Genomic DNA, 15010 nt, shown 5'->3' with positions numbered 1-15010 from the left:
CTCATAATTCACATATTAAGTTTCACTTTCCTTCTTTTTGGGTGCCTTCTTGGTAGCAAAGGACTTCCCTCCCTTAAGCCTACCATTTTTATGGCATTTTCAATGATCTCTTCAGAAATCACCATGTTAGTAAAATTTTTAGCTGTATTTCCAATCATTTTGTCATAGTAAGGCAACTTTAGAGTAGTTACAAACAGCACTATTGTTTCTTTCTTTAATAATGGTAGTTGCACTTAAGTAGCTATATCATGCCACCTTTGGGCATACTCTTTAAAGGACTCAATTACTTTCTTTTCCATATCTTACAACGAAAGGCTATTAGAAGCCATATCTATAATATGGCGATATTGATTGATGAATGACCAAGTTAAATCCTTCCAAGATCATATGTGGGCCTTGTCTAACTGAACATACCATCTCGCAACGAATTCAATTAAACTATCTTAAAACACATGTATAAGTAGTTTCTCATTACTGGTGTGTGCTGCCATTTTACGATAATACATCGGGACATATATGATAGGGCATTTGGTACTATTGTACTTCTCAAACTCTAGAATTTTGACTTTAAGGGGATCAGCACATCTAGTATTAGACAAAGTCCTATGGTATCTATAGAACCATAAAAGTCAGTGTCTTTTATGGCTCATAATCTTTCCACAATCGTATCCACCATGTGATTAGTTTTAGGGTGCTTCAAGGACTCAGCTATCTTTAAATTTTCCTTTGTTTGCCTAGATTGGAGACTTAGGTCGACTTAAATACCTTATCCATGAAAGCAGGATTAATGTAACTTTGGACATTTCTTTGGTTAGGTGTATAAGGCATTCTCAGATAATTGTAGCTTGGGATTGCTGATTGTTGTGGTAGGAAGCTTTGAGTGAATTGGGTCTGATGTGGACCATAACCTGAAGGATATCGTGGCTTGGTGACTTCATGTGGAACATCTTCCTCTATTGCTTTTCCTTTGTTTATCTTATTGAAAGCTTTAAGGATCTTGCTCAATTTCCTTTTGATTTCCTCCTGAGCCTTTTTCAACTTCTCAACATAGCTCTCATCATCTTGCTCCATTTTTCAAATGGTTGATCAAGATTACCACAAAGTTCAAGTTTGATTCTCGTACTTGTAATTTCCTTTTCCTTTGTATTTCTACTAGATTTCGATCTTATTTGTAAAAAAAAAAAAATCAATTTTAGAAGTCATGGGAGCCATATATGAACAAGTTTTGTAAGCATATAATTCTTGTTTTTGGTATCAAGATATCTAACTTAGAACTACTTTAGTATTGATATTGGAAGTAGAGTTTTGCATTCAAAATCTGTTTTTAAGCCAACCTAAATCCGAAACAATAACAAAAAAATGATTTTCCAGTTTAAAAACTCGGTTTATATCTCAAACAAAAAGGTACTTAATAGGTGTTTTGCGGTGAAAAATACTATTGAGATAGAAAATCAATATATTACCCTATATTTCTAATATGTTATTTTCTAATATATATATTTTTAGACATTTTAATTATTCACAATACTTTTTCACAGTAATACCAAACATTTAAAATTTTTAACCATACTTTTCTTACCACACTTTTTAAACGCACTTTTTTCAATTCATACTTTTTCTAACTATAACAATAATGCTAAACTAGTCCTCAATAAATAATTATGGTAGCCTATTAAAAATTGAAAAATATGTAATTTAACAAATAATGTTAATCCCCTTCATCAAAATTCAAGACAAATATAGATTGTTTCAAACCTTGTATTAAACCTAAAAGAAGAGATTTTAATTAATATAAATCTCCACCAAACAAAACTATTTGATTTTTTTTTATTTGTTCAATAATATTTCTTTTAGAAATGATCTTTTAAATGTAATTATATATAAATTAATTAAATTAAATTTTGAATTCTTCAAATTTTGCATGAGCTATATGTGTGCAAATATATATGCAGTTAAGTCTTTCTTTTTGAAAAGATAGGGCATAGTTCTAACCCATGATATGATGACAAAACTGTGGGTCACTTGAGAAAGATTGATAGTAATAATAATAATTATTATTATTACAATATTTAATGAATAGTTTGTGTTAAAAAAAATTCTTAATTATAACACAATTTTTCATGAAAAATGTGGATGGTACATAGACATTCAATTATTGGACTACGATTTTACTTCATTGGTCATCACTTCCTTTCATATTTTCTTCATAAACGTCCCTACTCAAATTTCATTCAATTGAAAATGTAATTCCAATGTCAAATTAGTATTGATATTGGAAGATGTTTTTTGCATTCACAATCTTTTTTTGAGCCAACCTCAATGTTAAACAATAACAAAAAAAAAATGATTTTCCAGTTTAAAAACTTGGTTTATATTTCAAACAAAAAGCCACTTAAGAGGCGTTTTTGCTGTAAAAAAGTACTTTTGAGGTAGAAAATCACTATATTACCTTATATTTTTAATATTTCATTATTATATATATATTTTGATATTTCAATTATTCACAATATTTTTTGATAATTTAATTAATTAAATTAAATATTTAAAATTTTTAACCATACTTTTCTTATTGCACCTTTTAAATATGTAATTTAATTTGAAAAATATGTAATTTAACAAATAATGCTACTCCCCTTCATAAAAATTCAAAAAGATATAAATTGTTTCAACCTTCATATTATACCGTAAAGAAGAAATTTTAATTAATCTTAATCTCTACCAAACAAATCTATTTGATTTTTCCTTTTTCTATTTGTTCGGTTATATTTCTTTTAAAAATGATTTTTTAAATGTGATTATATATAAATTAAGTGAATTAAATTTCAAATTCTTTATGCTTGCAAACATATATATAATTAAGCCTTTCTTTTCGAAAAGATAAGGGATAGTACTAACCCATGACAGATAGATGACAAAAAGTGGGTCAATTAAGAAAGATTAATAGTAATAATTATTATTATTATTACAATATTTAAAGAATATTTTATGTTAAAAAAGTGCTTTTTAATTACAAGACAATTTTTTTCATGGAAAATGTGGATGGTACATTGACATTCAATTATAGGAGACTATTATTTTACTTCCATGGTAATCACTTCCGTCCATATTTTTTCATAAACATCCCTATTCAAATTTCATCCTAATGAAAATGTAATAAAACCTACATTTTCTACTTGAAATTTCATTTAAAATAGGATTTTATCTAAACCTATATATGTTAGAAATTCAATCAATGACAAATTCAAGATTTTTCTTTTAAAGTATCCATTTATATTATAAATAAAAATCCGTCAACAAGTATATTAATTTTGTCAACGTAAAAGATAATAATGGAAAATTTTGAGGATATCTAGTGAAAATTTTTCTAATTGTTTTAATTTTTGAGGTGTCCATTGAAAATATTTTAGAGTGTCCAGTGATTTTTTTTAAAAGTTTTTTATTTTGAAATTCTGAAGTGTCCAAAGATGTCTTAATTGATATGATGGATTGCCACTGAATTTAACACGAGAAAAGGAAACACTAGACAGTTTAGTCTCATGCCATGAACAACCATGCATGTTTCTCATGCCTTGCTAACTTTTTTTTAGCCATTTTCCTATAAAAGTTAAATTTTGCAGGAAAGAGTAAAATTTTAGATTTAGCATAACTTCTTTCTAACAAATAATAATAATTGTTAGATCTGTGGATTTACTACTAAACAGATTTTAGGGAGTCACCACCAATTTTTTTTAAAATGTGATTAGCCATATGACAAATCTGTCCTATTTAAAGAGGAGTCCTAATATTCACTTAGGTATCTTTAAATAGTAGATTTTAGTCCACGAAACTAGATTTCAGATTTAGGAGTACGATTACGTGTGAGGAAAGTTATAGCACATTCACAGTGCCAATCCAAAGTATGGTACCAGTTTGATTTCAAATTATCTAAGCCTTAACCATATTTATGATTTATGAAAATATTTAATATTGAAAATTAATCTTAAAATTACTCCAATAGTTTGGTAGCAATTTAAGACAATTCTCTCATCACAAGAGTATTCATGGAGCTATTGTCCCACCTTGAAGAGGCTCTATCATCATATTCATTTAAATTTTAGTTAAAGAAATAATCAGTAAAATCTTCCAATAGTTTGGTAAGATTTGATATGTAAATCCCCAAATAGTTTGGTAGGATAAAATTACAAAATATTTTAATAATAATGTTTTGCAATCAATTTATAAAATTGTCCAATAGTTTGGTAGAATATATAAAAAATTTAAATTCATGAAGAAACCTCCAATAGTTTGATAGGATTCATGAATTTTTTTTAAAAATATTTTTTATTATATGAAATTTGTATAAGTATTTAAAAGAAATTGATAATAATGAAATTAAGAAGAATCTAAAAAAAAAGGAATAAAAATAGAAAATTATAAAAATAAAATAAACAAAATAAAATAGAAAATAAATAAAAAATTTTTAAAAAATAAATAAATATAAATATAAATGGAAAAAAATAAAATAAAAACCTACGAACGGGTCGGGTCCAACACTTGGGTTACGCGTGGGTTAGCAGGTCGATGTGGGGATCCTAGCCCTTCAAACGGCTTCGTTTTGGCATAATATAAAAGCACAAATCCTCTGTTTTTCCTCAAAACTGTCTTAGCCTTATCTCTTTAGAAAATTTTGCTCTGTCTTCTCTCTAGAAAATCCTAAACTTGGCCATCGAAAACTGGGTTTGGTCATCGATTTTTGGAAAATTGGCTAAAATTTGACTGAAAACTTCAAATTTCATCAAAAAACTCAATTGAAAAATTCAAACCTTCAAACAAATACTAAGATTTTTCTAGATTTCCTAGATTCTTTTCAAAAAAATCTCAAATTTTTCCAAAAATTCCCTAAATTTTTTCAAAAAAACTTCCTTCTTTCAGGGTTTCTAGTTATTCCTAACAAATTTTACTTTTTAGCAAACTTAGAAACCTAAAGCAAAATTGTCCAAACAATAACAAAACCCAAAACCTAATTCCAAAACAATAGCAACCAAACCCAAAACCTTTTCCATCTCTCCCTTTCCATGTGATTTTAGTGCTTAATTTATAACCTGTTCCAGTAGCAATTTTAGGTTTAAATTGATTTAGTCTAGGCAAATCTATTTAATTTTTATTTTTTTATTTGTTCAGTTATATTTATTTTAGAAATGATCTTTTAAATGTGATTATATATAAATTAATTTAATTAAATTTTTAATTCTTCAATTTTGCACAAGATATATGTATATATATATATATATAGTTAAGTCTTTCTTTTTGAAATGATAAGGCATAGTTCTAACCCATGATATGATGACAAAATAGTGGGTCACTTGAGAATGATTGATGGTTATTATTATTATTACAATATTTAATGAATATTTTGTGTTAAAAAAAAGCTTCTTAATTATAGCACAATTTTTTCATGAAAAATGTGGATGGTACATAGACATTCAATTATTGGACTACGATTTTACTTCATTGGTCGTCACTTCCTTCCATATTTTCTTCATAAACATCCCTACTCAAATTTCATTCGATTGAAAACATAATACAATGGCTATGCCCTATGTCGAATTAATATTGATATTAGAAGTAGATTTTTACGTTCAAAATCTGTTTTTAAGCCAATCTCAATGCTAAACAATAACAAAAAAATGATTTTTCAGTTTAAAAACTTGGTTTGCATCTCAAACAAAAGCTACTTAAGAGGTGTTTTGGCAGTGAAAAAGTACTTTTGAGGTAGAAAATCACTATATTACCTTATATTTCTAATATTTCATTATTTTATGCATATTTTTTTAGATATTTCAATTATTCACAATACTTTTTCACAACAATATTAAACATTTAAAATTTTTAATCATACTTTTTTTATCGCACTTTTTAAATGCATTTTTTTCAACTCAAATTTTTGTCTAATTGTAGCAATAATACTAGACTCATTCTCAATAAATAATGATGGTACCCTATTAATTTGAAAAATATGTAATTTAACAAATAATGCTACTCCCCTTCATAAAAATTCAAGACAGATATAAATTGTTTCAACCTTCATATTACACCATAAAGAAGAAATTTTAATTAATCTTAACCTCTACCATACAAATCTATTTGATTTTTCATTTTTATATTTGTTCGGTTATATTTCTTTTAAAAATGATCTTTTAAATGTGATTATATATAAATTAAGTGAATTAAATTTCAAATTTTTTATGCTTGCAGACATATATATAATTAAGTCTTTCTTTTTGAAAAGATAAGGGATAGTTCTATCCCACAATAGATGGATGACAAAAAGTGGGTCAATTAAGAAAGAATAATAGTAATAATAATAATTATTATTACAATATTTAAAGAATATTTTGTGTTAAAAAAGTGCTTTTTAATTACAAAACAATTTTTTCATGTAAAATGTAGATGGTACATAGACATTCAATTATAGGACTATTAGTTTACTTCCTTGGTAATCTCTTCCTTCCATATTTTTTCATAAACATCCCTATTCAAATTTCATCCTAATGAAAATGCAATACAACTTACATTTTCTACTTGAAATTTCGTTTAAAATAGGATTTTGTCTAAACCTATAGATGTTAGGAATTCAATCAATGAGAGATTCAAGATTTTTTTTAGAGTATCCACTTATGATATAAATAAAAATCCGTCAACAGATTTATCGATTTTGTCAATGTAAAAGATAATAATGAAAACTTTTGGGGGTATCTAGTGAAAAATTTTCTAATTTTTTTAATTTTTTAATTTTTGAGATGCCCATTGAAAATATTTTAGAGTGTCCATTTTTTAAAAATTTTTTATTTTCAAATTCTGAGGTGTCCTAAGATGTCCTAATTGATAAGGTCGACCGCCACTGAATTCAATGCGAGAAAAGGAAACACTAGACAGCTTAGTCTTATGCAATGAACAACCATGCACGTTTGTCATGCCTTGCCGACTTTTTTTTAGCCATTTTCCTGTAAAAGTTGTTTAGATTTTGGAGGAAAGAGTCAAAATTTAGATTTTTCCTGCAAAATTTAGATTTAGCATAACTTCCTTCTAACAAATAATAATAATAATAAACAAGCACATTTGGAAAGAGAAAGATTTCTCTTTTCTATCAAATCTTCCTTTCATGTCTCAAGAATGAGGCCCAAAAGAAAGTCAAATTTGATGGCCAATTCGCTTGTCCTGGCTGCACTAATGTTTCAAAACTTTACTCGGACCAATCAATAAAGAAATTGAAATAAGGTCTCGTTTAATATTGTTGCTAAAAATAGTTTTTTGTGTTTATCTACATGTAATGTTAAACAACAAAATAATTTAGTTTTTCAGTTTAAAATTTTAATTTTTTAACTCAAACAAATAAAACTCTTCAAAAAGTATTCCTGCAGTAAAAAAGTACGTTTGAAATAAAAATTAATTTATTATCTCTATATTTATAATATTTTATTATTTTTTATATATAGAATTAATTTCATAAATATATTCTATGATTAAGATCAAAATGAAAGTGTCTCCTGAGATTTAAAACTTGACATTTAACTACTTTATGATTTGTTTTATTATTTTTTATCAAAAACAGTTACTTTTTTCTTTTTTATTTTTTTCTTCATCTGAATTACTACTCTCTTTCTAAAAGTGTATTTTATCTCTCTAAAACCAAACTAATTCTCTCTTTAACTTCTCTTTAACTTCTCTCTCTAACCAAATCAAACCCTTCTAATTTCTCTCTACCAGTTTTAAACTCAAGAACAAAACCTAGAAATCAGTTAAAAAAACACTATCTACTTTACTATTGATCATCAGCCTTGGTCTCCTTCCTCCTCTATGTGGCATTGTTCCTCTCTTTCTTTATCTACCATACACCTATGAAAAGCTCAATATTTGATAAAAGCTGCCGCTACCTTGATCTCTATTTGAACACTCCAAAATACAGACAAAACCCAAAACCTTTCAAATTGTCCCTACCACTATTCACCACTTAAAAACCCTAAAATTTCAAAACCTTAGAGAGAAGAGCCCCACAATTGAAAAAAATACAAAAAACTCTTATAATAAAAACTTTTTATTTTGTTTTCAATTTTTTTTGTGAGTGTTATACTGCTAATTTGTGTGTCTATAATTGCTTACTGGTGGGTGATTATTGATTTTGCACTGTCGAATGAGTTTTGTTTGGGTTTGGTTGATTGCTGATTCTAGGTTCACTGATTGTTGGTCTGTGTTGAGGCCTTGTTGGTGAATTCTTTGCTGTTTGTTATGTGGATTTTAGCTTTGAATTGTTTGGTGGTTTTTTTTTTTTTGGGTAGTTGAATTTAGATGAATAATGGCTACTGAATTGCTTGAGACTACTCACGGTCCAAATTTCTCCTCTTTTCATTCTAAGCTTATTTACGTTTTTGTCCTTGTTTGCTCAATTGTCTGGGCTTTGCTGAATTAAAAGTATTGTTTGTTGGGAATGGCCTTGACTGAGTTTTTGGATTGACAAATTCATTATCTCTCTCTAAAACCAAATCAATTTTCTAAAACCAAACCAAGCTAAACCATTAGAAAGAGAATTGGTTTGGCTTTAGAGTGAAAAAATAAGTTTTTAGAGAGAAAATATGAATTAAGATGAAGAAAAAATTAAAAAGTATGAAAAAAGAAACATTTTTTAGTAAAAAACAAAAAGACAAATTATAGAATAATTAAGTATCATGTTTTAAACTTCATGAGACATTTTTATTTTGGCCTTAATCAGAAGGTATATTTTTGAATATATTTAAACATTTCAATTGCTCAACAGTTTCTCACAACAATACCAAATATTTAAAATTTCTAATCACACTTTTTAAAATGATTTTTATCAATCCAAACCTTTTTTAACCACATTAATAATATTAAATTAGTCCTAATTAGACTTAGTAGACCTCTAAATTCAAATATTACAACTCATCAAAAACTTGTCAATAGACTTGACAATTAAAATATGACACGGTGACACAATATAAGTATAATACAAAGAAAGATATGAAGGTGACACAATTTGAAATTTTAGTAATAATGATATATGGATTTAACAAAAAAAAAATATTTTATGTTTTTGTGTCAATATGAATTATAACATATAATTTTCGACTAAAACACAATACGAATATATGAATTTTAATATTTTACATAATACAAATATAGAAATCACCAAATCTACTAATCAAAATGCATCAATTCAATACAAAATTTGAATTCAAATAAAATAACGCATTTGATTGATTTTAGTTGGATAAAACGAAAAAAAAAAAAGAAGCTTTTACTCGAAAAGAGAAACAAAAGTAGAGCTCTAACATTTAGGCTATTCAAATTTAAAAATATCTGTGGCCTGGTGGTTTGTCAAGCCCAAATTTTTAATTTTAGGATCAGCTTAATTCGATGTGATATATTATTTAATTAATAAAAATATAAAAATATTAATATAAAAATAAAATTTTTACATATTTTTAACAATGTTGGACTTATTCAAGTTTAGATTAATTGCGTCTTGAATAAAATTTTCAAATAATCAATCAATTTCAAAGAAGTAAGATACGTAACGGCATGGATTATATGTTGAAATTTCTTAATTCTAAAAATAAGTTTAAAGGATTAATTTCATTCCTAATTATCGTTATGTTTTCGTCTTAAATACATATTCTATATGGGGATAAGATCGGCAGGCACAAATTTCAAACATTGCAACATTTGGTTCATGGCCCACACCTTTTTAGCTTCAATTAAATACATATTCCATATGGGGATAAGATCGGCAGGCATAAATTTCAAACATTGCAACATTTGGTTCATGGCCCACACCTTTTTAGCTTCAATTAAAACATGACACGTATCTAATTCAAAATTTATAACTTTTAAAAATCAATATAAAAAATTAGCTTTCAGAGTGCCAACAACAGTTGAAAAAGTATATCAATTTACATGATTTTTGTCTTTTCTTGCTTCCCTTTTTATGCTCTTATCCAACTCCAGCATGCACGTTTTGAAAAAAAAAAATCATTCTCAATAATAAAAAATAAAATAAAAAGAATAAATTTATATTTTTTAAATTTATCAATTCATATACTCGTATAATATCTACTTTATACTAAACACATATAAAATATAAAAATTATTGTGTCATGTCGATACATTGAACACGAAATATATATTTTTTTATTTTTATCAAATTCATATTCAATTTTTTCAATTTTAAACCATATCATTTTTTCTTTTTATTTCATTTTTATTTTATATCATTAGGTCATGTCTAAAATTATTAGATCTATTTTTTTAAGATGAGAATAATTTATTCGCATTATATAAGAATATTGGCATTTTTTATTCTTTCAGGATGTATTTGATTCACAAGATTATGATATGATAGAATAAAATGATATTATAAATATGATTAGATTAAATAATATCATCGTATATTGTGCTTAATATGTGCAAGGATTAAAATATGATAATTTATTTATTGATCAAAATTATCTTTCCTTAAAGTTTATATAATTTAAATTATTTATGTAATTTTTAAAGATATAATAAGATATGTAAGTTTAATCTAATGAATTAAAAATAACTCTCTTCACTTGAGTGGATTGAATCATCCTATACCAAAAAGATAATTAATACTTCTTGTAATCCTATCCTTTTCTTTAAATACAAACTAAACATAATCTAAGGTTGTTATCATCTTACCCAGTCCATTATCTTATGTACCAAACATTATCTTAAAGCCAATAGATACTAAATTTTGTTTTTTGTTTTTTTTTTTATTTTAATTTTTTAAAAGGCATAAAGTTTTATTAACACGTGAGGGATAATACATAATAAACACCTAAATAATGATTACCTTGTACCTGGCAATATCATCCATCAGCCTGAAGATAATTGTTGAAGCTCTAAGAATCTTTGGGTCATTAAATGCCCAAGAAGGTCTCTTTTGTTATGGTATCTTCCATGCCAACAAAAGATGCAATTGTAAGTATCTGATAACCACAAGTAACTAATTCAATAGACATATACTCCTCCAGAGTTGGTGTGTGATTTTAATGGAGCCATTTGGCCTCAACATAATAGGCTTGACATTGTTGTTTCATCTAATGAACAAAAAAAAAAAAAAATCAGCTAAACATAAAATTCATATAGTTGATGAGATTGCAAAGTATAATGTTCACGAAAAAATATAGATAATATATACCGCTTCTTTCACAAGTTGAACGCGGTATAATTTTCCGTGCTCGGCCATCAAATCCTCCATTTCTTTATAAACATTTAGGAGTTTACTATATAGCACAATTTCATGTAATTCGGAAGTTGATCAATGCAATTGATATCCCACCTACAAGTCATCCAAATCAATGGTTATGTCTATAATTCGGTCAAATTTTACTTCCAACAATTTGAAGTAAAGGAGGGTATGCTTTGAATAGCCTGTGAATTGCTGTTGTAAAGATTTCAAGTTCTTCATATGTGCCATATGCATCATATATATCATCCAAAATTGATGTCAAGGCTAACACTTTTGTCATGAATGTTCTAGAAAAGGAGTAATGGGGTTCAATGTACACTCCCACTTTCCCCAAGTAACACTCCACCAATCTATCTCGCATAAAAGGACCATTTTTTGCAACATCTAAGCCTTTCCACCACCTGAAATAAGATAACTAATTGATTAACACAACTATGGCATAAAATCAACAAGGGGAGCACACCCAATGATGTATTTAGGATTTTTTTCGGGGTGTCCACTTATTGCAGTGAGTGTCTATTAGATGCTGGGTGTTAGCTAACTGTGACTGTGGTTGGATATTGAGTAATAGCGGTGAGTAGAGTAGTTAGGGAACTAAGAAAGATATGTTTAAGAAAAAATTTTGAGTGTCCAAGGAAAATTTCTGTCCAGGGAAAATTTTTTTTCAAACTTTCTTATTTTCTAGACCTATTAATTTGCATCTGCCACTGAATGCATCCTTTAAAAAAAAAAAGAAAAAAAGACCCAAATAAAACTCGAAAGCACCTTCAGATCTGACGTATTATAAAAAAAAAAATTATATTAGTAAATATATGGCACTATTAATTACCTGTATATCTCACTTATTTCCTTTTTGTGCAAGTGTGAACCATCTTGAAATCTAACTTTGCAAATTTCCTTAAATTTTCATCTTGGGTGCCATATCCTTCATATATGGAAATGTAGATCCGAGCAACCAACCTTTGCAAGCTCTTACGAAGGGGTCGGTTTAGAGCACTGGCAACCTGCTTCAAGAGAGGATAGTCTACCATGGCTTCTACCAATTTTAGATGAGAGGTGGTGAAAGCAAGAGCTTCTTCAAGGATCTTTTCTCCATGCACTCGAAGGTGTGCAGCTTCATACAATTCTAGCAAGCCTTTCACTTCACCAATCAAGGATTTCTTAAAGTTTCCTTTCTCGTCTTTCAACTTGTTGAATGAGTCTGCTCAATCACCACGTCAGCAAGTCAACGAACACATTAGTAAATTTGACCTACGAATTATAATGGAGTTAACGATTGAATGAGAATTATCAAATCAATTCACCAAGAGAACTGCATTTTTATGAATTATACTAGAGAGATTAAATCTCAAATTTCGTTTGAGTACAGTGGTTGACAGGATAAATTGACCTTATAATTGAGATTTTTTCAGAGAAATTGATCCATTGAAGATTAAGGCATACCACAATGAACATTGAAGCCATGCTCTCTTAGCAATCGAAATCGAACAGATGTAGTGTAGAGATCATCATCACTCTCAATATCATTGCAATCAACATGATATATATTTTCTAAGGCATCCTCTATTCACTTTCTCAAAATGGTAAGCCACACCTAAGCGTTGGACTGCATCTATTAGGTGCAATTTTAGGGATGGTTTATCTATAGTTGTGGCCAACATTCTCCTCACCTCTTGATTCAATTCTTCGAACTGTAGTTGAGTTTTAGCATCCATAACTTGTGAAAGTGTGAAACCTTTCAATTAATTAATTTTAAAAACTTACTGTGTTACTAAAAAAATTGGAAATTGTTAAGCATCTAATTTAAACCAATCAAGTATAGGTGATAAACTTGAAAAGGATAACAAGTATGAGAAATAGACAACAATGATAGAACATAATATAGATTTTAATATCATGTTAAGTATTCAATGAAAAATCAATTAGCTATTGATAAAGGGATCCAACTTGAATTTAAAATCAAAACAAATCGAAAATTTAGTGAAATTAAGGCCACTTTAACAGAAGTTCCTCAATACTATGCATAGAAATTAGAGAGAACATAAGTAATAAAAAAAGAATGAAGAAGCAACAGAAATCAGAAAAAAAAGAAATTTAAAAATTTTGCCAACAATATGACAAATTAAAAGGCAGTAAATAATATTAGTCCAACCTCACATAAATACATAAATTAAAAGAGGTTTTCTTACATACCATTTCAGAAGGACAAGAGAGGAAAATGTCCCCCCAAAATTGAGGATTAAACTTGGCCAAATGGTGATTTTCGTTAGACATGTTATCACCATGAGTTGAAACAGCATTTGCAGAAATTTGAGAAGACATTTCTTTAGGAGATTTTGTTTATAACCTTTTGATGTGCTATAGCTCTTAGAGTTTTGTATGATCCAAATGTATTTGAGTTACATGTATTTATAGGCTTTCAACTGATATCCATCAAGTCCAATACACACAATAGTGCTGTTGAATAGTATTGGCCCACATCAATCTTAAGTTTCATGTGACATTTTGTTCAATTTTGAGTTTTTTCATCTATTGCATATTGATTTAAGATGAAATTCCTTACACAAGAAAGAGTGTTGAGTAGTATTATCTTATATCGGTTAAATCTTAATTTTTCTTGCAATTTTATATTCTAGTCAGATTTTTTTTTTATCTATTCACTATTATCAATTAATTTTAAATTAAATGACTAATTTTAATTATACCATTTTTAAAAAGGATAAGAACATGTTACTTTAGCCTGCCTATCCCTTAAGATCCTAATATTGAGCGAAGAGGATTCATTTCAATATAATATTTAAATTCAAAATTTAACTTAATTGATTCATATAATATTTTTTTTTATAAAAGCTCTAGCATATTGCACTAATAATTTAATTACAAATAATGCTTTTGCTTTTCGTTATCTTAGTTAGAATATTATATTATATTATATCTTACGGAGCTGGATTCGTAGATGGTTATAATTTCTCTCTTTTGCTAGTGTTTAGTGTTAAAATAATAAAATAATTCATGCTTTTCGCATGCAATTATAACTTGTATTGATTTCTATTATTTTAGTACCCAATACAACTATTTATGGATTTAGAATCTTTAATTTTTTTAAAATCTCTTTGATTGCTTTTTTTAGCAAGCAATTAACATATGGATATGAAAATCTTAAGATTTCACGTACCAAAAAAAAATATTAAGAATTCCTACATATGATTTTTATTTATTTTTTAGCAAGGAATTAACATTTGCTTTAATCACTTGAATCTCTTAATTCAATTTACTAATCCAATCTAATTAACGTGAATAGAAATTTCAATTTGAATTTACAGCTTAATCTAAATGGTCATCCACTTCCCTTAAATGGTTGATCAGGATTACCACAAAGTTTGGGTTTGATTCTCGATGCTTGTAATTTCCCTTTTCTTTGTATTTCTACTAGACTTCGATCCTTTTTAAAAAAAATAATTGTCAATTTTAGAAGTCATGTGAGGCATATATAAACAAGTATTGTAAGTATATAATTCTTGCCTTTGGTATCAAGATATCTTAGGTCTAGTTTAGTATTGATTGTAAAAGTAGTTTTTTGCGTTTAAAAGCTATTTTTTGAGAAAATCTCAACATTAAATAACAAAAAAATCTATTTGATTTTTCTTTTTTTAATTTGTTCAGTTATATTTCTTTCAGAAATGATCGTTTAAATGTGATTATACATAAATTAATTAAATTAAAATTTGAATTCTTCAAATTTTG

At 27.4% G+C, this 15010-nt stretch overlaps 1 pseudogene across 1 annotated transcript; it reads right to left on the bottom strand.

Moving 5' to 3' along the window:
• Positions 1-10625: 10625 nt before the first annotated feature.
• Positions 10626-13618, bottom strand: LOC111288873 ((+)-delta-cadinene synthase isozyme XC14-like; annotated as a pseudogene). Its single transcript, XR_016341576.1, has 5 exons — positions 13456-13618; positions 12710-12983; positions 12096-12467; positions 11216-11667; positions 10626-11114 (listed from the first exon to the last, which is right to left on the bottom strand). The product of XR_016341576.1 is annotated as a (+)-delta-cadinene synthase isozyme XC14-like (transcript).
• Between the last annotated feature and the right edge of the window lie 1392 nt (positions 13619-15010).

This window comes from Durio zibethinus, chromosome 4 (genome assembly GCF_047325235.1).
Source record: "Durio zibethinus cultivar Kanyao isolate XHJ-2024 chromosome 4, ASM4732523v1, whole genome shotgun sequence".
In the NCBI taxonomy this organism is placed as follows: domain Eukaryota; kingdom Viridiplantae; phylum Streptophyta; class Magnoliopsida; order Malvales; family Malvaceae; genus Durio; species Durio zibethinus.
Note: the sequence above shows the minus strand (reverse complement) of the source record. Positions and strands in the feature narration are given on the sequence as shown.